Below are 14,081 nucleotides of genomic sequence, written 5' to 3'. Positions count from 1 at the left end.
CGGCTTCTCGCCCAGCCCCTCCAAAACATCGCCGCTCGCGGCCCCTTCACTCCCTGGGGAAGAGCAAAGCAGGCAGATCCGCCAGCAGGGCTCCCAGCCCTGAACCTGCGCCTCCCCGGGGTGGCTTTAGCCAGCCCTGACCTCTGGTCTCGCTTCCCCAGGCAGAGCGGTTTGTGCGCGTCCCTTCTGTCTCTCCCCAGTTGATCTATCTGTTACTATTTCTTGGGTCTGCTTTTGTTGTGAGGCTTTTTTCAAAATTATTTTTAAAGTGATTTTATATTTTGCTCCTGAATGTACAGATGAGAGTGAAAAAAAAAAAAGAAAGGAGGCTTCAACTACCGTCACCTCCTTCCTCTTCTCTCAGGCTTTTTCATTATTTAGAGGACGAGTGCTGAAACAAATCACATTGACCGTTTAGAAGGCGATCAAACCTTTATAAAAATCCATTGCCTACGAATCGATTGGTGAATATTTGCTAGGAATTTGTTCAAAAGAAATAAATAAGGAGGGTAAGTGTATTAAATGCAAAGGGGGAACACGGTGGTGTTTTTCTTCATTGATTAATGACCTCTAAAATAAAACAAGCGGGAAGAGGAGCCAAGATCGATAAATTAACTACCCAAATTCATCATTTTCCTTGCGATTTTTTTTCCTTTTAGGGTGTTTGGTTGGGGTTTTGTGGAGGGTTTGGGGACTTTTTTTGGTTGGGTGGGTTTTGTTCTGTAAACAACACTTATGAAGGATGCTCCTCTCTTTGGAAACTCGAAGGCTTTATTTTAGGCTTAAGTTAGAAAACGGAGCTAAACCCCTTTTAGATAGGGATTGAATCGGGGACACACTATCTGATTTCGTTTGACACACAATTAAAAAGTTTGCCTTTCATATTAATTAATTCTCCTGATCTGGGGAAGACAAATGGTCGGTTACCTCTGACAGGAGTCCGATAAAGGATTCAGCAGCTTTCCTTCTTGCCCTAGGCGTCTCCTCATTCCAGTTTTAAGGTCACGAGCGGCCGAGTTAATAATTCATTAATATAGACATTTATTCAGATGGGATTCACGGGGATTCGCTCCCTCCTACATCTCCCCGTCCGGATTCCAGTTCCCCTCGAAGAGAAGAAGAGGGGGAGGAAAAGGGATGCAGGAAGGTTCTACACAATGGCTCTACACGGACCTGTTTCGACACACGTGTTTAAAACGTGGTGCTCCCAAAGCGAGCCCAGCCCCGCTCAGGCGGGCGCCGCTCCCCGGACCCGAGCGGGGGCCGAGGGCAGGGTGGCCTGGCGGCACCCGCCGCCTCCCGAGCCCCCCCGAGCTGAAGCCACGCACCGCCCTCCCCCCTCTACTTCCCTGGAATCGGAAAGCGGCCGAACCGCGGCAAGAGTCGGTGAAATTGACCGAAAAAGCCGCTGGCAGCACGCCCCGGGGCCGGGCGCAGGGTGCGGAGCAGAGAGGGCTGCGCGGGAGCGGCCGCGACTCCGAAGCCGGGGCCGGGGGCTGCTGCCGGGGGTCGCTGCGGAGCTCGCTGCCGGGGGTCGCTGTCAGGCTTCGCTCCCGGGGTCGCTGTCGGGGGTCGCTGCGGATGGTAGCTGCGGGGGGTCGCTGCGGGGGTCGCTGTCGAGGTTCGCTCTGGGGCTGGCTGTCGGGGGTCGCTGCAGAGGGTAGCTGCAGGGGGTCGCTGCGGAGGTCGCTCCCGGTGTGGCTGTCGGGGGTCGCTGTAGAGGGTAGCTGCAGGGGGTCGCTGCGGGGGTCGCTCCCCGCGGGTCCGCGGGCGGTGCAGAGGCGGGAGGAGCCCCCGGGGGCGCCCTGGAGGCCGCGGCGGGGCGGGGCGGGAGAGGGTCGCCGCCGCCGCTGCTGCCGGGAGACCCCCGGGCCCTGCGATGTCCCTGTGTCACTCCGAGCGGCTCGGGACGGGCGCCCGGCCCCGTGTGTGACACGGGCCAGGCCGTCCGGGGGCTGAAGGGGCTCATCCACGACAGGGAGCGGTGTCCGTTCCTTGGCAGCAGGTAGCAAGAGGCTGGCCGAGGAGGTCTGCTGCGGGGAAGAAAGGAAAACACCTGGCCACGTGGAATTGGACAGCGATTGTTAAATGACTTGGCAATGGCCACGAGGCAGATGCCAGCCAGATCCATAATGACTTTCTGCCACTATTGACCCGATACGGATGTGAACTAGTGACCCTTGGGGCGAAATGCACTATAGTCTATTACCAATTCCCCCAGCTACCAAATCCTCCTCACAGACAGATTCAAATATTTATGCCCATCAACAAAACAAACTCTGCTCCGAGCAAGGCACAACGCAGATGTGACGAGAAAAGGAATTCTCAGTTGTGAAGACCAAATAAAAATAAATCAAATCATGGCATGAAGAAAGTTGCCATTACAAATTTGGGTTAATTTCATCCCTACTTTCACATAAACCCCATCTGAAAGTACTCTCATTTATTCAAGAATTATATAGGTTTTTCCTTTACGTCCTTTTTAATTTTTAATTTTTTTTCTTTTTTCCTTTTTTTTTTCTTTTTTTCTTTTTTCCTTTTTTTCTTTTTTTTTTTTTTTTTTCCTTTTTAAACCTAAAGACAGTGTTTGATCTATAATGCAGTAGTTAAAGATGCTTTTCCAGATATGATTCTAGAACTGAACATCTATTCTCTGGCTGATAACAGGATTAATGGGCAGAATATTTTAATCACCTCTAACATTGTTGGACACAGCTTTTGTGATTTTTTTCATTTTTGCACATTTTGCACATTTCATTTTTTTTCGTCTGTGCACATTCTTACACGTACTTCATTAAACAATTTCCAAAAAAGTGCAAGGGATCAGTCTGAAAGGCAGAGCTCCTTTAAAATCCCTGATGTCAAGCCTTCCAAAACCAAGTGATTCAACATTTTGAATGCAGCTCTGTGTGGCTACTTCAAGCAGCAAAACAGTCTAGAGAGTTTTCCTTTACTTCATTTAAAAATAGCTCTCAGAAATACAGACTCTATTAAGCATGATTGTTTGCATGTGACATAAGAACGATAAGGTCTGGACAAAACCACCATAATATTTGCAGAAATAAATGGAAATTATGGAGTTTCTTTCCAATTTTGGTGCAGTATCATAATAGTGACTCAATGCTTTGAACAGAAAAACATCACATTTCATGTTTTTCATTAAAGCGCTTTTTTACAACTTATACTTTTCTAACAGATTTCTCTAGGCCTGAACTCTAATAGCTTGTGTTGGTGCGGGGAGGGGGGGAGTAGGGAGAGGGGTCGGGTTTTCAGTTTGGTTTGTTTTTTCTTGTTTTGTTTTGTTTTGTTGGGCTTTTTTCTTCATAAATCACTGCTGAATTCATTGATGGGGAAAGGAAAAGACTGCCAAGTCCCAGGGAACAAAATTTCAAAGCAGGGATTGTATCCTCCTTTGCTTTGTGTACCACATGGCTAAAGGGATAAAAGGCTGCAGGTACAGTTCTGAAATACCTGCCCTGCAGATGTTCATTGTTTCTTACTGGTAGATGTCTGGTAGACAATGTTTTGCTCAAAATAAGAATATATGTCAAACTAACTTCAGTAAGTCAAATTCTTGAATGTAATTGTTCATTCCGACACCATTATTCAGAAGTAGCCTCTTGGCTGTTATGGTTTAATCCCAGTCAGCAGCTGCTTGCTCCTCCCCCACCAGTGGGCTCAAGGAGTTAATGGGAGAGTAAAAGTTAGAAAACTCATGGTTTGAGATAAAGGCAGTTTAATATGGAAAGCAAAACCATGCACACAAACAGAGAAAAACAAGGAATTTATTCACTGCTTTGCATGGGCGGGCAGGTGTTCAGCATCTCCAGGAGAGCAGGACACATAAGGGTGACTTGGGAAAACAAATATCATTGCTGAAAAAATGCACCCTTTATGCCTTCTTCTCCCAGCTTAATGTATTTGGCATGATGTCACAGGGTTTGGAATGTCCCTCTGGTCAGTTGGGGTCACCTGTCCCAGCTATGTCTCCTCCCAGTCTCCCATGCACTCCCAACTTTATCCCCAGAATGGAAGTACAAAAGCAGAAAAGGCCTTGGCTCTGTGTAAGCCCTGCTCAGCAATAACAAAAACATCTCTGTATTATCAGCCCTGTGTCCAGCACAAATCCAAAACACTGCCCCATACTAGCCACTGTGAAGAACATTAACTCCACTCCAGCCAAACGCAGAATCCTGGTAAAGGTTTGTGTGTTGGGGTTGGAGCTGGGTGAGAGTAATTGTTTTCTGTCAATGAGTAGCATGATGTGTACCATGCATACTGTGAGAAAGGTCTGGTCACAGCTTTAGCACCAAGTGGAAAATTTTAGCTGCTACAATAGTATTGCTAGATAGCACCTCATGAGCAATGGTATTTTCTGAGTAAACTAATAAAACTGAACATTATGTGAAGACGAATTCTCAAGGAGGAATATCTACATCTAAGAACTGAAATACCTAAGTAACTGCAGTAGAATATTTGCCATTCCACAATAGTTGGTCTAGTTTAGTTTCCATTGCTTTACCAGACAAATGTCTGTTTCAGTTCTTCATGTGGTTAAGTACTTCCCATAAAGTTATCTAGAACTATAGAAGTCCAAAACTGGATCCAGAAATACAGATGTTAAAAAATAAATGACGCAGGTAAAACATCAGGCTTTTCAATAGACAGCAAGCATGCTGAAGCTGACAATTTTCAGCAGTAAAGCTTGCTTTCTGACATTCTCTATTGTGAATTATTCAAAGCAAAGGGGCCAAAACCAAAACAGCTGCTGTATGAAAATAAATGGAAAAACCACACACTTCAGTGCTGTTTGAGCACCTCCTTGTGAAATCCTACACTGTTCCCTTCTGATGAACAAGAATCATTTTTTTGTGGATTCCTGTTTGCCTTCTGACAACCAGACTGGCCTTGTTATTTCACCTTGTGCACCTAAGCTAAATCTGTACTGCGAGCTTACCCTTTGAAAAAAAACAAGTAGGCTTTCTGTAGCCTGTCACAGGTACTTAGCCTCCATCCAGCTGAACTGATATTAAAAAATAGACAACCCTAAATGGCAAAGCCTTAGAGACACATGATTTTGTGAGCTATTCCACATTTTGGCTGGAACAGGTTAGGTGCTCCTGTACACTGGCAGTGCAAGTACAGATTTTGGGTTTAAAAAGAAGAGAGAGAAAGCATAGACTGAAAAGAAACACTTTAGTCCCTGAGTTCAGTATACTGACATTGCAGGCAACTGTGGAATAGCTGTTAAGTCCAAAAAAGTTAAAAAATAAATAATGTATTTCTACTGTATGCTCTAAGAACTCTACCCTCTCCTTCTTCCCCTGAAAATACCCAATAACTATCTTGAAACTTTCAGTAGAAAAGGAAAAGCGGAAAAAATCCATAAAACTCCAGAACACAATGTGCCACAGGTAAAGAAATGGAAAGCCAAGTGATGATATGGACCCCTGCCCTGAGAAAAGAGTTGGTTGAGTGAAAACGCCCAAGGGACCTTAGAAAGTGAATATTCCACAGAGAACAGAGGAAATAAAAGTGTTAAACCATAATGCTCAGTTTTATTTTATATACATAAAAAAGACTTGACCAGTTAAAACTATAAACTCTCCAAGACATTAAGTACATCAGCGCGCTTTTAGCAATTCCTGATGTTTGAAACAAAGACAAACACAAACAATTTTTCAGAACATTATTTTGCATCAAAGAAATAAATAGAACCACCCCCCCAACAACCACCCCATTATGGTGTATAAAGATCCAATGCAATGACAGAGGAGTGGGAGCCAGCCCACAGCAGCTGTGATCAACACGTGTCCTGGCATTTTAGTGTAAACACTGAAGAAAATGAAGGGCTAAGAATCCAACAACAATTTATATAGCTCCTCTAACTCCTTGACAACAAATTATGCAGGAAAGCATCAGAGACAGGCAGGGGTTATTTGCACCCCTACTGTGGACTCTGTCTACGGAACAGCCACTGTCCAGGAGGGCAGGAGGAACTTGGTCAGAATGTGAGGACTCAGACAGCATGCTGCTCCACATGGAGTCTGAGTGAAGCAGCATGGAGAAAAGCTTCAGCTTTGTATGACAACCACTGTAGGAAAATATCACTTGCCAGAGCCACTGGCTAAACCACGTTCCCTTGCAAGAACCTGATACATCCCTTGTGGCCACTGCTGTGATCATAAGACCTCAGTTCCACCCTAAAGCCAAGAGCTAACCTTGGAACCCTGTTCCTCCCATTTCTGGCATGCAAACAGTTCCTCTAGGAACTTGTACGGATATCTCCTTCCACTTAATCTCAAAAGGATCACCACTGCCTTTTTTTTGGTCCAGTGAAAGAAGCCCACTACAGATGCATTGTCCTGACCTTCACAACAGTAGAGACTGGAAATCTTGGACTTTGCAAACTATGAAATTTGTATTTATGATGTTCTTTTATGTTGGTTATTTAATTTAAAGCATGAGAAAATGCACTCTAGGACAGATTTCAACAGTTATTACAGGACATTTAAAGGATGACACATGAATAGTAAGGTAGAGCTGCTCCATATGTTGGTAACTTAACCAAAGCATTATACTTTCACTTTGAAATATGTTCTTAGAGCATAAGAGGCTATTGTCCTGAAATAACATCACATTTCTTGTGAAGCTTACAATCTTCAGACAGCATTACGAAAAGGAATCCTTATTCCATCCGTGTCAGCCAGACTGATGCAAAATATCCTCAGTGGCAAGTTAATGTAAGTCTTGAGCTGAGTGGAAGGATCCTCCTACATTATTTGTTCTGCTGGTTGAACATGTTGTAATTTTTAGCTGTCAGGTGAAAAAAATAAACTGTAGAAAATTGGTTAATACTTCTCAGTTATGTGGAAAAGAGAGTTCTCTGTGTAAGGTCTTTGTGTGATAGTAAAGGCTATGAGAACTTGCAAAATGACTTTTACTGCTATCCAGAAAGGCATTTGGGATAAATTTAAGATTTTCTTGTCTATCAAGTGGTCTACTAAAGAGAATGTCTATAGTGCTAAACTTGAAAACTTAGTAACTGTTACCACATTTTAAGCTAATTAGTCATATAAATGCAATTTTTGTTTTTACTCCAAAGTTCCTAGTAGGACTATTGTTTCCACTAGAGCCTTTATAAATTTTGAATTTTCCAAAAGTTAATAATTTCAACCTATTACATTTATATTTTCAGGGAATATAAAATAGTCAAAGTCACGTTATCAGTATCATGTATGATTAGGAACTTACAGGACAAACAGCATATGCAGCTCAGCAGAGTTCTCACACAAGCCATTACTTGTGTTGCTCTTTTCAGACATACAAACCCAAATTACAGTTCTTAAACATGAATGGATCACTGGGCCATTTATCTGAAACATCTTTGTAGAATCCTGGAATGTTATCACTACTTTTGATATAAAACAATGCATTTCTCTGGTGGAACAGACTTACAATGCATGCCAGGCAAGTTAATTGACCTAGTGTCCTCTGACATTCAAAAACTTCTATATTTCAGAGTAATGTCCAGTCTATTTTGCACCTGCATGGATAATTAAAACATGCCACACAATTCAATCCAATGGAACTACTTAAGATAAAATGCCCTAAAAACCACTGATAACATAAAAATATTAAGCTTTGGTTTATAGTATTTGTACTATACTATATTTACACTAATACTACATCACTTAGCATGCAAGTGATCTTCATTATAGAGAGGAAACAAATGCAGTCATCATACAAATCCAAACTAATCTAAACCATTACATGTCCTAGACATCTAAATTAAACCTGCAGTATTTTGAAAGCTCAGGCTGATTCTAGAAAGAAATTAATTTGATATTATCTGTTGCCAGATTGCTTTCCTTTCTGTTCCTCAACAGCAGATTCTAGTTACATGTCTGGGAGCTGAGGTGAGTACACTCCTCATCTTACCCTTCTATTCTGTTAAACTTCACATTCCCTGAGCAACCCTGGCATGTACCTTTCCAAATGTCTTCTTCCTGTCATTTTAACTGTTAATTTGGTGGTCCATCATGTAGTCTTGCCTTTCATGGAACTTCCAGAGGGTACTTCAGATTTGCAAAAATATTAGAGAGAAGAGCAGAGGTGAAAAAGTTGAGTAGCTAGCAAGAGAGCCAGATACACTCCTTTCATAAATCAGAATCAGGAAATGCAAAGATTCAATAGTGGTGCCCCAAAAAAATCAGAAAAAAAAATACAGATTATGTTTTTCTCAGTGCCTCCTAGTTCTTTCAGCCTGTAAAGCCTGAAAATAAAGGCTTGACACATTTAGTATAGAACTGCAGTATTAGATTCCCTTCAGTGAATGCAGAGCAAAGTAAGTAGCACAGACCAAAACAAAATATTATATGAAAATATTCCCTTTATGATTATATTTATAATTCCAAAGCAAAAAATAATAGGGCTAGAAGGGAGGAAGTACATTAAGCAAAGACAAAGCACACATTTTGAGAAGATCCTTTATATAATCTGAACAATTTCTTCTTTTTATTTAAGGTTCTGGTAATCAAGAGTAAAGAGTAATAAGAACGGGCAAATTTTGATGGCATGAGTGCACCCCAAGTCCCACTGATTTCAGCAGGACAAGTGCTATAATAAACACTATCAGTCACCCAGAGTACAAAGTTTGCATTTTTAAATCAAGCACTCATTGCCCATCTGATTCCTAGAAAAGATTGAAGATTTGCAATTTGATCACATGCTTCAGACACAAAAAGCAAGATTCATTTTAACACAGATTTATGCCATAGCTGAAGACTGCAGTAATTCTTTTGAGTAGTCATTTGGAGAAAAAATGATTTCTCAGATAAAATCACATAACCTGAAAAATTACAGAATCATTATTACTTCTTTTTAAACTTGCCTAATCTGGTACAAAGGGGGACAACATTCATGGACTAATTTGGTTCTGTAAGAACTTCTTTCAGGTTCAGCAAGAGAACTAGGCCTTTCAATGAAGTCTGTTTAGTCTTTGAACAAGACAGCTTTCAAAGACACATTTTTCAGAGTGCATTTCCCATGGAGGGTGCTTGATGGCTATTTTCTGCAATTATTTTTATAAAACAGAGTTTTCTAGAATGGTGAATGGTATGCCATTGTGTGCAGGTAATATAGCATGCCCTGAGTACAATTTCAACCTGAATCGCAACACATTTGTCTCCATTCATTTCTGTTAAAATCTGCACATACAGACAGATATAGAATTCTGGAAATTAATCTGACAGCTATGCATTGTATCCTAAGAAGCAGATTGCAAATCAATAGGGGTTCAGTCAGAAGGAATAGACACTGCATAAAACAGAGTGTGATACTGGATTTATTAGATCAGGTTTAGTATTCAATAGAATATTGGAACATATTTTCACTTGTGTTTTGGTTTGAAACACAGGTGTGTGGCAAGGAAGGTGGAACATCCCTTGGAATGGAGAACATGATCCCCTTCTCTCCAAATTATGATATCTTTGAAAATAAGGTGCTTTGAGGCAAAGATATGGGAAAAGGAATAACAGTTCTTTATTAGTATTTATGACAAGGCAAACAAGGAGCAGCACCGGCAGCAGCAGCAAGCAGAACCAGAAACCCTCAGCAGCCTGCCCCGGGCGGTCAGCACCTTCCCCTGCTGCAGCTCCGCGCACAGCCGGCAGGGGCGCTGTTGGCTCCGGCCGGGCAGGGCAGTGCAGTGCGATGATTCCTCCGCGCCGGCAGGGGGCGCTGTGCCGCGAGCTCGGCCGCGTCTCCCTCACGGGGCGATGGCGGGCGGGCTGGATGGCGGGACGGGCTGAACAGGGAGCGGGAGCAGCAGGCTGGAGCAGCAGGGCTGGCTCACCCGGGTGGCGAGCAAGAGATAGCAGAGACTCCGCAGCCACGGCGGCTAGGCGCTGGGTGCAGGCAGGAGGCCCATGGCGGGGACAGGGGTACTCCCAGTCCCAGGTCTGAACACCACACGCACTGTCTCTGAGCTGCCAAACAGCAGGGAAACAAGCCGGTAAGCCCAGTCAGAGTGCCGAAGGAACAAAGTTAAAACAGAAAGAAACAGGTGAAACCCACGCGTGACAGTGTCTCTGTTAGAGGCACCGTGCTGCTGGCTGGCCGAATTGCCGTGGGCTGGACAGGGAGGAGCTGCCCTTGCCCGTGTCCCAGGCTGGCAGGACAGCTCTGGCTGGCTCCCTCCTGTCGCGGCGTTCCTGGAGCTGTGGCGCAGAGGGGGAGCCAGCAGTCACCAACCCCCACACAAAACAAGAAAGAAAAAAACCCCTAAAGCTGAGATGGGATAAAAAGACATCCCCGAGACAACTTACCGAATGACCAAAGCACATACTTATACCTATATATATAAACGTATGTATATAAAAATATGTAAAGTGTATATAGAGGACTAGTTGGTTATATATAGTGATCCCCTAGCTTGAGTAGACATGTGGAAGTTGCCATTTCAAAGAAAATTATTACTGTTAAATGTACTTAATTTCAGTTTATTTAATGGGAACTTGGCTCTGTGCTGAAAGTTGTCCCTAAGCCTTTTACACTAAGATTGGTGCAATTATATCTGTTTAAAATCAAAATGTGACTGTGATCAGAAAAGTGATTATATAAAAGTGACATCTTCCAAAAGCCTTACTCCTGGTATTTATTGAGTTATAGCTGCTTTTTCTTCTGTTTTTCTGTGATTAAAAGATATTTTCCCCTACTTTCAATTTTTGGTAATTGTGTAGAATCAACACAGCAGTGGGACAATGAGCTAGATAATTTTCCATTTACATAAAATAAAGAGATTTATTAGATAACCTCTGACTCTTCATTCTTTGTTATCTGTGATAAGGTGTGATCAGAAAAAAAGCAGCTTTGATTTTTGAACCCAGCTTGGATTTTCAGGAATAGCTGCATGAAAACAATTTTGAATTTCCCAAAATAACAAATGCAGTGTAGAAATATAAGAGACAAAGAAAAACATAACTTTCAGTACTGTATAGTTACAATAACTTAAAATCTATATTTTAAACATTTTCCCACATTAAGTCTGTTATAAAAAATCACCAATATTGGAAACCTGGGGTGTTCTATTACTGGACCCATCTAAAACATATTTTTTATTAAATGCATCCATAATATTTAATATAGTCTTACAAATCATGGAAACAATGACCCAAGAAGAATGGAATTAAGTTTGCCTTTATCTCACCTTTGAAGATTTCTTTTTCTACTTGAAGAAAGTCAGATCACTTACTAAATAGCTCAGATACTTTCAAAACAATCTAGAGAATACATGCTGACCTTAAGAGGACTTGCCTGTATAAAACATTTGAAATAATATAACTTTTAAAGAGAAATGGACTTATATTTTGGTAGCGTTTTTGAGAAACACAAGAAATACCAAGTGTAACTTAAAAAAAAAAAAGAGCTCAGAATAATACTTATTAGCTGCCTATAAGGGAAGAGCTGGTAAAATAGGGCATTTGATCTATAAGGCAGGAATACCTTGAGAATCAGCAAAGAATGCAGTCAAAGCAACTATGAGCAAGTACTTTCTGGAACCAATGACTGATTTCACTTTACATGTCTTTGTTTCATTTTCCAAAAAAGCTGAGAAAAAGACCAATGCTAATAGACACTGTGTTGCAAAAAGAAGGGATCTGACACCTGAAGATCTAAGCAGACCTGCCAGGCTCTATAGAAATAAATTATATCTGGGCAGATGGATGTTCTGTCCATGTAAAATGCTGTGGAAACTAACAAAATGACACACAAGATTTGCACTGAGACATAGAGACTGAAAAAACCAGGACCTAACCTGTTTATATCCTGAACCGTGTGCACAAAACTGTGTCAAATAAATAGGTTGAGACAGGATGGCTGAAAAACCATGAGAGTTCTGTAATGATCCTCCTTTCTTCACGATCCTGTATGCCGAGAACTTGGTTTCTGTACCCAGGCTAACTATTTTCCCCAATGTTGTAACAGGCAAAACCTTGCTGTCTGCAACAATGTCTCTATGGAAATACCAATTCTTACAGATTTGTAAAAGCTTTCATGTCTTCTATTGAAAAATGGTGTACATGCTAGGGATGTAATCTACTAATAGAATGACAGTGAATGAATCCACACATTGGCCAGGACAGCTGGTTATTAACCATCAGACCACCTTTTCTTGCCTGTTTTGTGCTATGGTATGTGTGAAATACTCCAGAGTGTGTGTGCCTGTGAAAACATGCATGAGAGAGAGGGACAGAAAGAAAAAGGCAGAATGACTATGTGCATGATAGATCTCAATGAAAACTAGAACAAAATCAATCTGAGTTGCCAAGAGACCTACTGTTCTATTATGATCAAAATAATGTCAAAGGAAATCGAGAGGTCAAGCAGCAACAGCAAAAATTCATCACTAGTCAGGGTACACACATCAAAAATTAACTCTTCAAAATATTGCTTCCCAGTGCAGAAGACAGGGTCCAGCCTGAGATGAAGCCAAGAGACGTTCTTTGAAAAATGCTGCCACATTTACAGTGTGTTACAATCACAAAAAAAAAAAAAAAAAAAAAAAAAAGAATGTTACATGGCAACATGCTAGGTCATCTATTGGTAGTGGACTTTTTTTCTTAAAACTGGACTGATAATTGTTTTACTTTGTGTCATTATTAAGACGTTCCCCACCATCAAAGAAAGATTAACAATGTGAGAACCCAGTGGGATTAGAGAATGAAGAAAAACTGTAACTGTTTAAACCAAAGATTTGGCAAAACATAATAGTGCCCTGAGGTGTTGGAGCATAAAATGCCAAAAGTATTTGTAGCTTGAGAATTTTGACAGACTCAAGATTTGAAATTGGAGAATTGTTAGTGTTGGCAGCTTTGTTAGAGGGCAACTAACTCACAATGGTCTTAATTTTGTTCTCAAAGTGGGGATGTGAACAGTTCACAAAGTTCTGTTGATGGAGGAAGAGCCAGATTAGTCAGCTTCCCTGCAATAAAAAGTTACAAGAAAGTAGGGCAGTCTGCCCGTTCAGCAATTAAGTTGGAATAATAAGCAGATCTGGCTTGTTTCAAAACATCTCTATACACATTTATATAGTCCAAACTTCTAAGTGTACACGCAGTCAAGAAGTCCTCAAACAGCATTTAACTTACAGCCCAGAATATTCACTTTTGAGTGCATCTTCCAAAAAGAAGTGTACAGAAGTGGTATGCCATTTAGGACATTATGAGGATGGTTCAGCTATTATATAATTAAGAGAAAATCTGGAACATCCTGAAGCAATCAGTTGTATAAAAGGAAGCTGCCTTGGTCTGGCAGGCAACTATGTTCAGTTAAAAATTAGTAGAAAGCTAAGATATCACAAACCTTATTTAAGTTTTACTAAGGTTTTATTTCATTAAATGGTTAAGGGGCAGGGGTGTTGTGTGTTTTGGGGTTGTTTATTCTCGTGTGAGTATACATGGGTTTTGTTGTTTTTTGTTTGTGTAGCTTTTTTAATTTGTTTAAGAATAAATGGTAGTAATAAGTAAAAAAGAAATAGTGGCAATGAGCATCTCCTTCAGAATTTTTATCTACAAAGCCTCCTCTCAGTATCACTAACAGCAGATGGCTATTTTCCAGATTTAAGACACCAAGTCAGTGAAAAAAATAGGTCTTGATCCTGCATGGATTAAGTATGGCTTTAGACTTTGCACATAAAAATATATTCTTTGAAACCAATGGAATAAGTGTCATGTGAACAGTTAAACATTCACAGGAAAGTGGTCTAGAAGTGAGCATATTTCTTTTGCCTGTGTTTAAATTTGATGAATACAGCCTTTGGTAAAGCTACTGAAAGTTCTATTAGTGGCAGATAGATCACAGAATACAATGTTGTTCTTGGAGCTAAGTCTGAGAACGGGACATTTAAGATTTTGGGTATAACTATATAGTCCAAAATCTTTCCTAAATTGCCTTCACATTCATATAGGTTTTGCCTTGTTTCTCTTACATTTTTTTCCATATTAATTACTAACAGAGAATTCTTCAGTTATTTCTGCATGATGAAGAAGAGGATAACATGTTGCTGTTTGTTCTATTTT

The sequence above is a fragment of the Lichenostomus cassidix genome, chromosome Z (genome assembly GCF_008360975.1).
Source record: "Lichenostomus cassidix isolate B80296 chromosome Z, HeHo_3.0, whole genome shotgun sequence".
NCBI classification, from domain to species: domain Eukaryota; kingdom Metazoa; phylum Chordata; class Aves; order Passeriformes; family Meliphagidae; genus Lichenostomus; species Lichenostomus cassidix.
The sequence above is the reverse complement of the archived record's forward strand: the minus strand, read 5'-3'. Positions refer to the sequence as shown.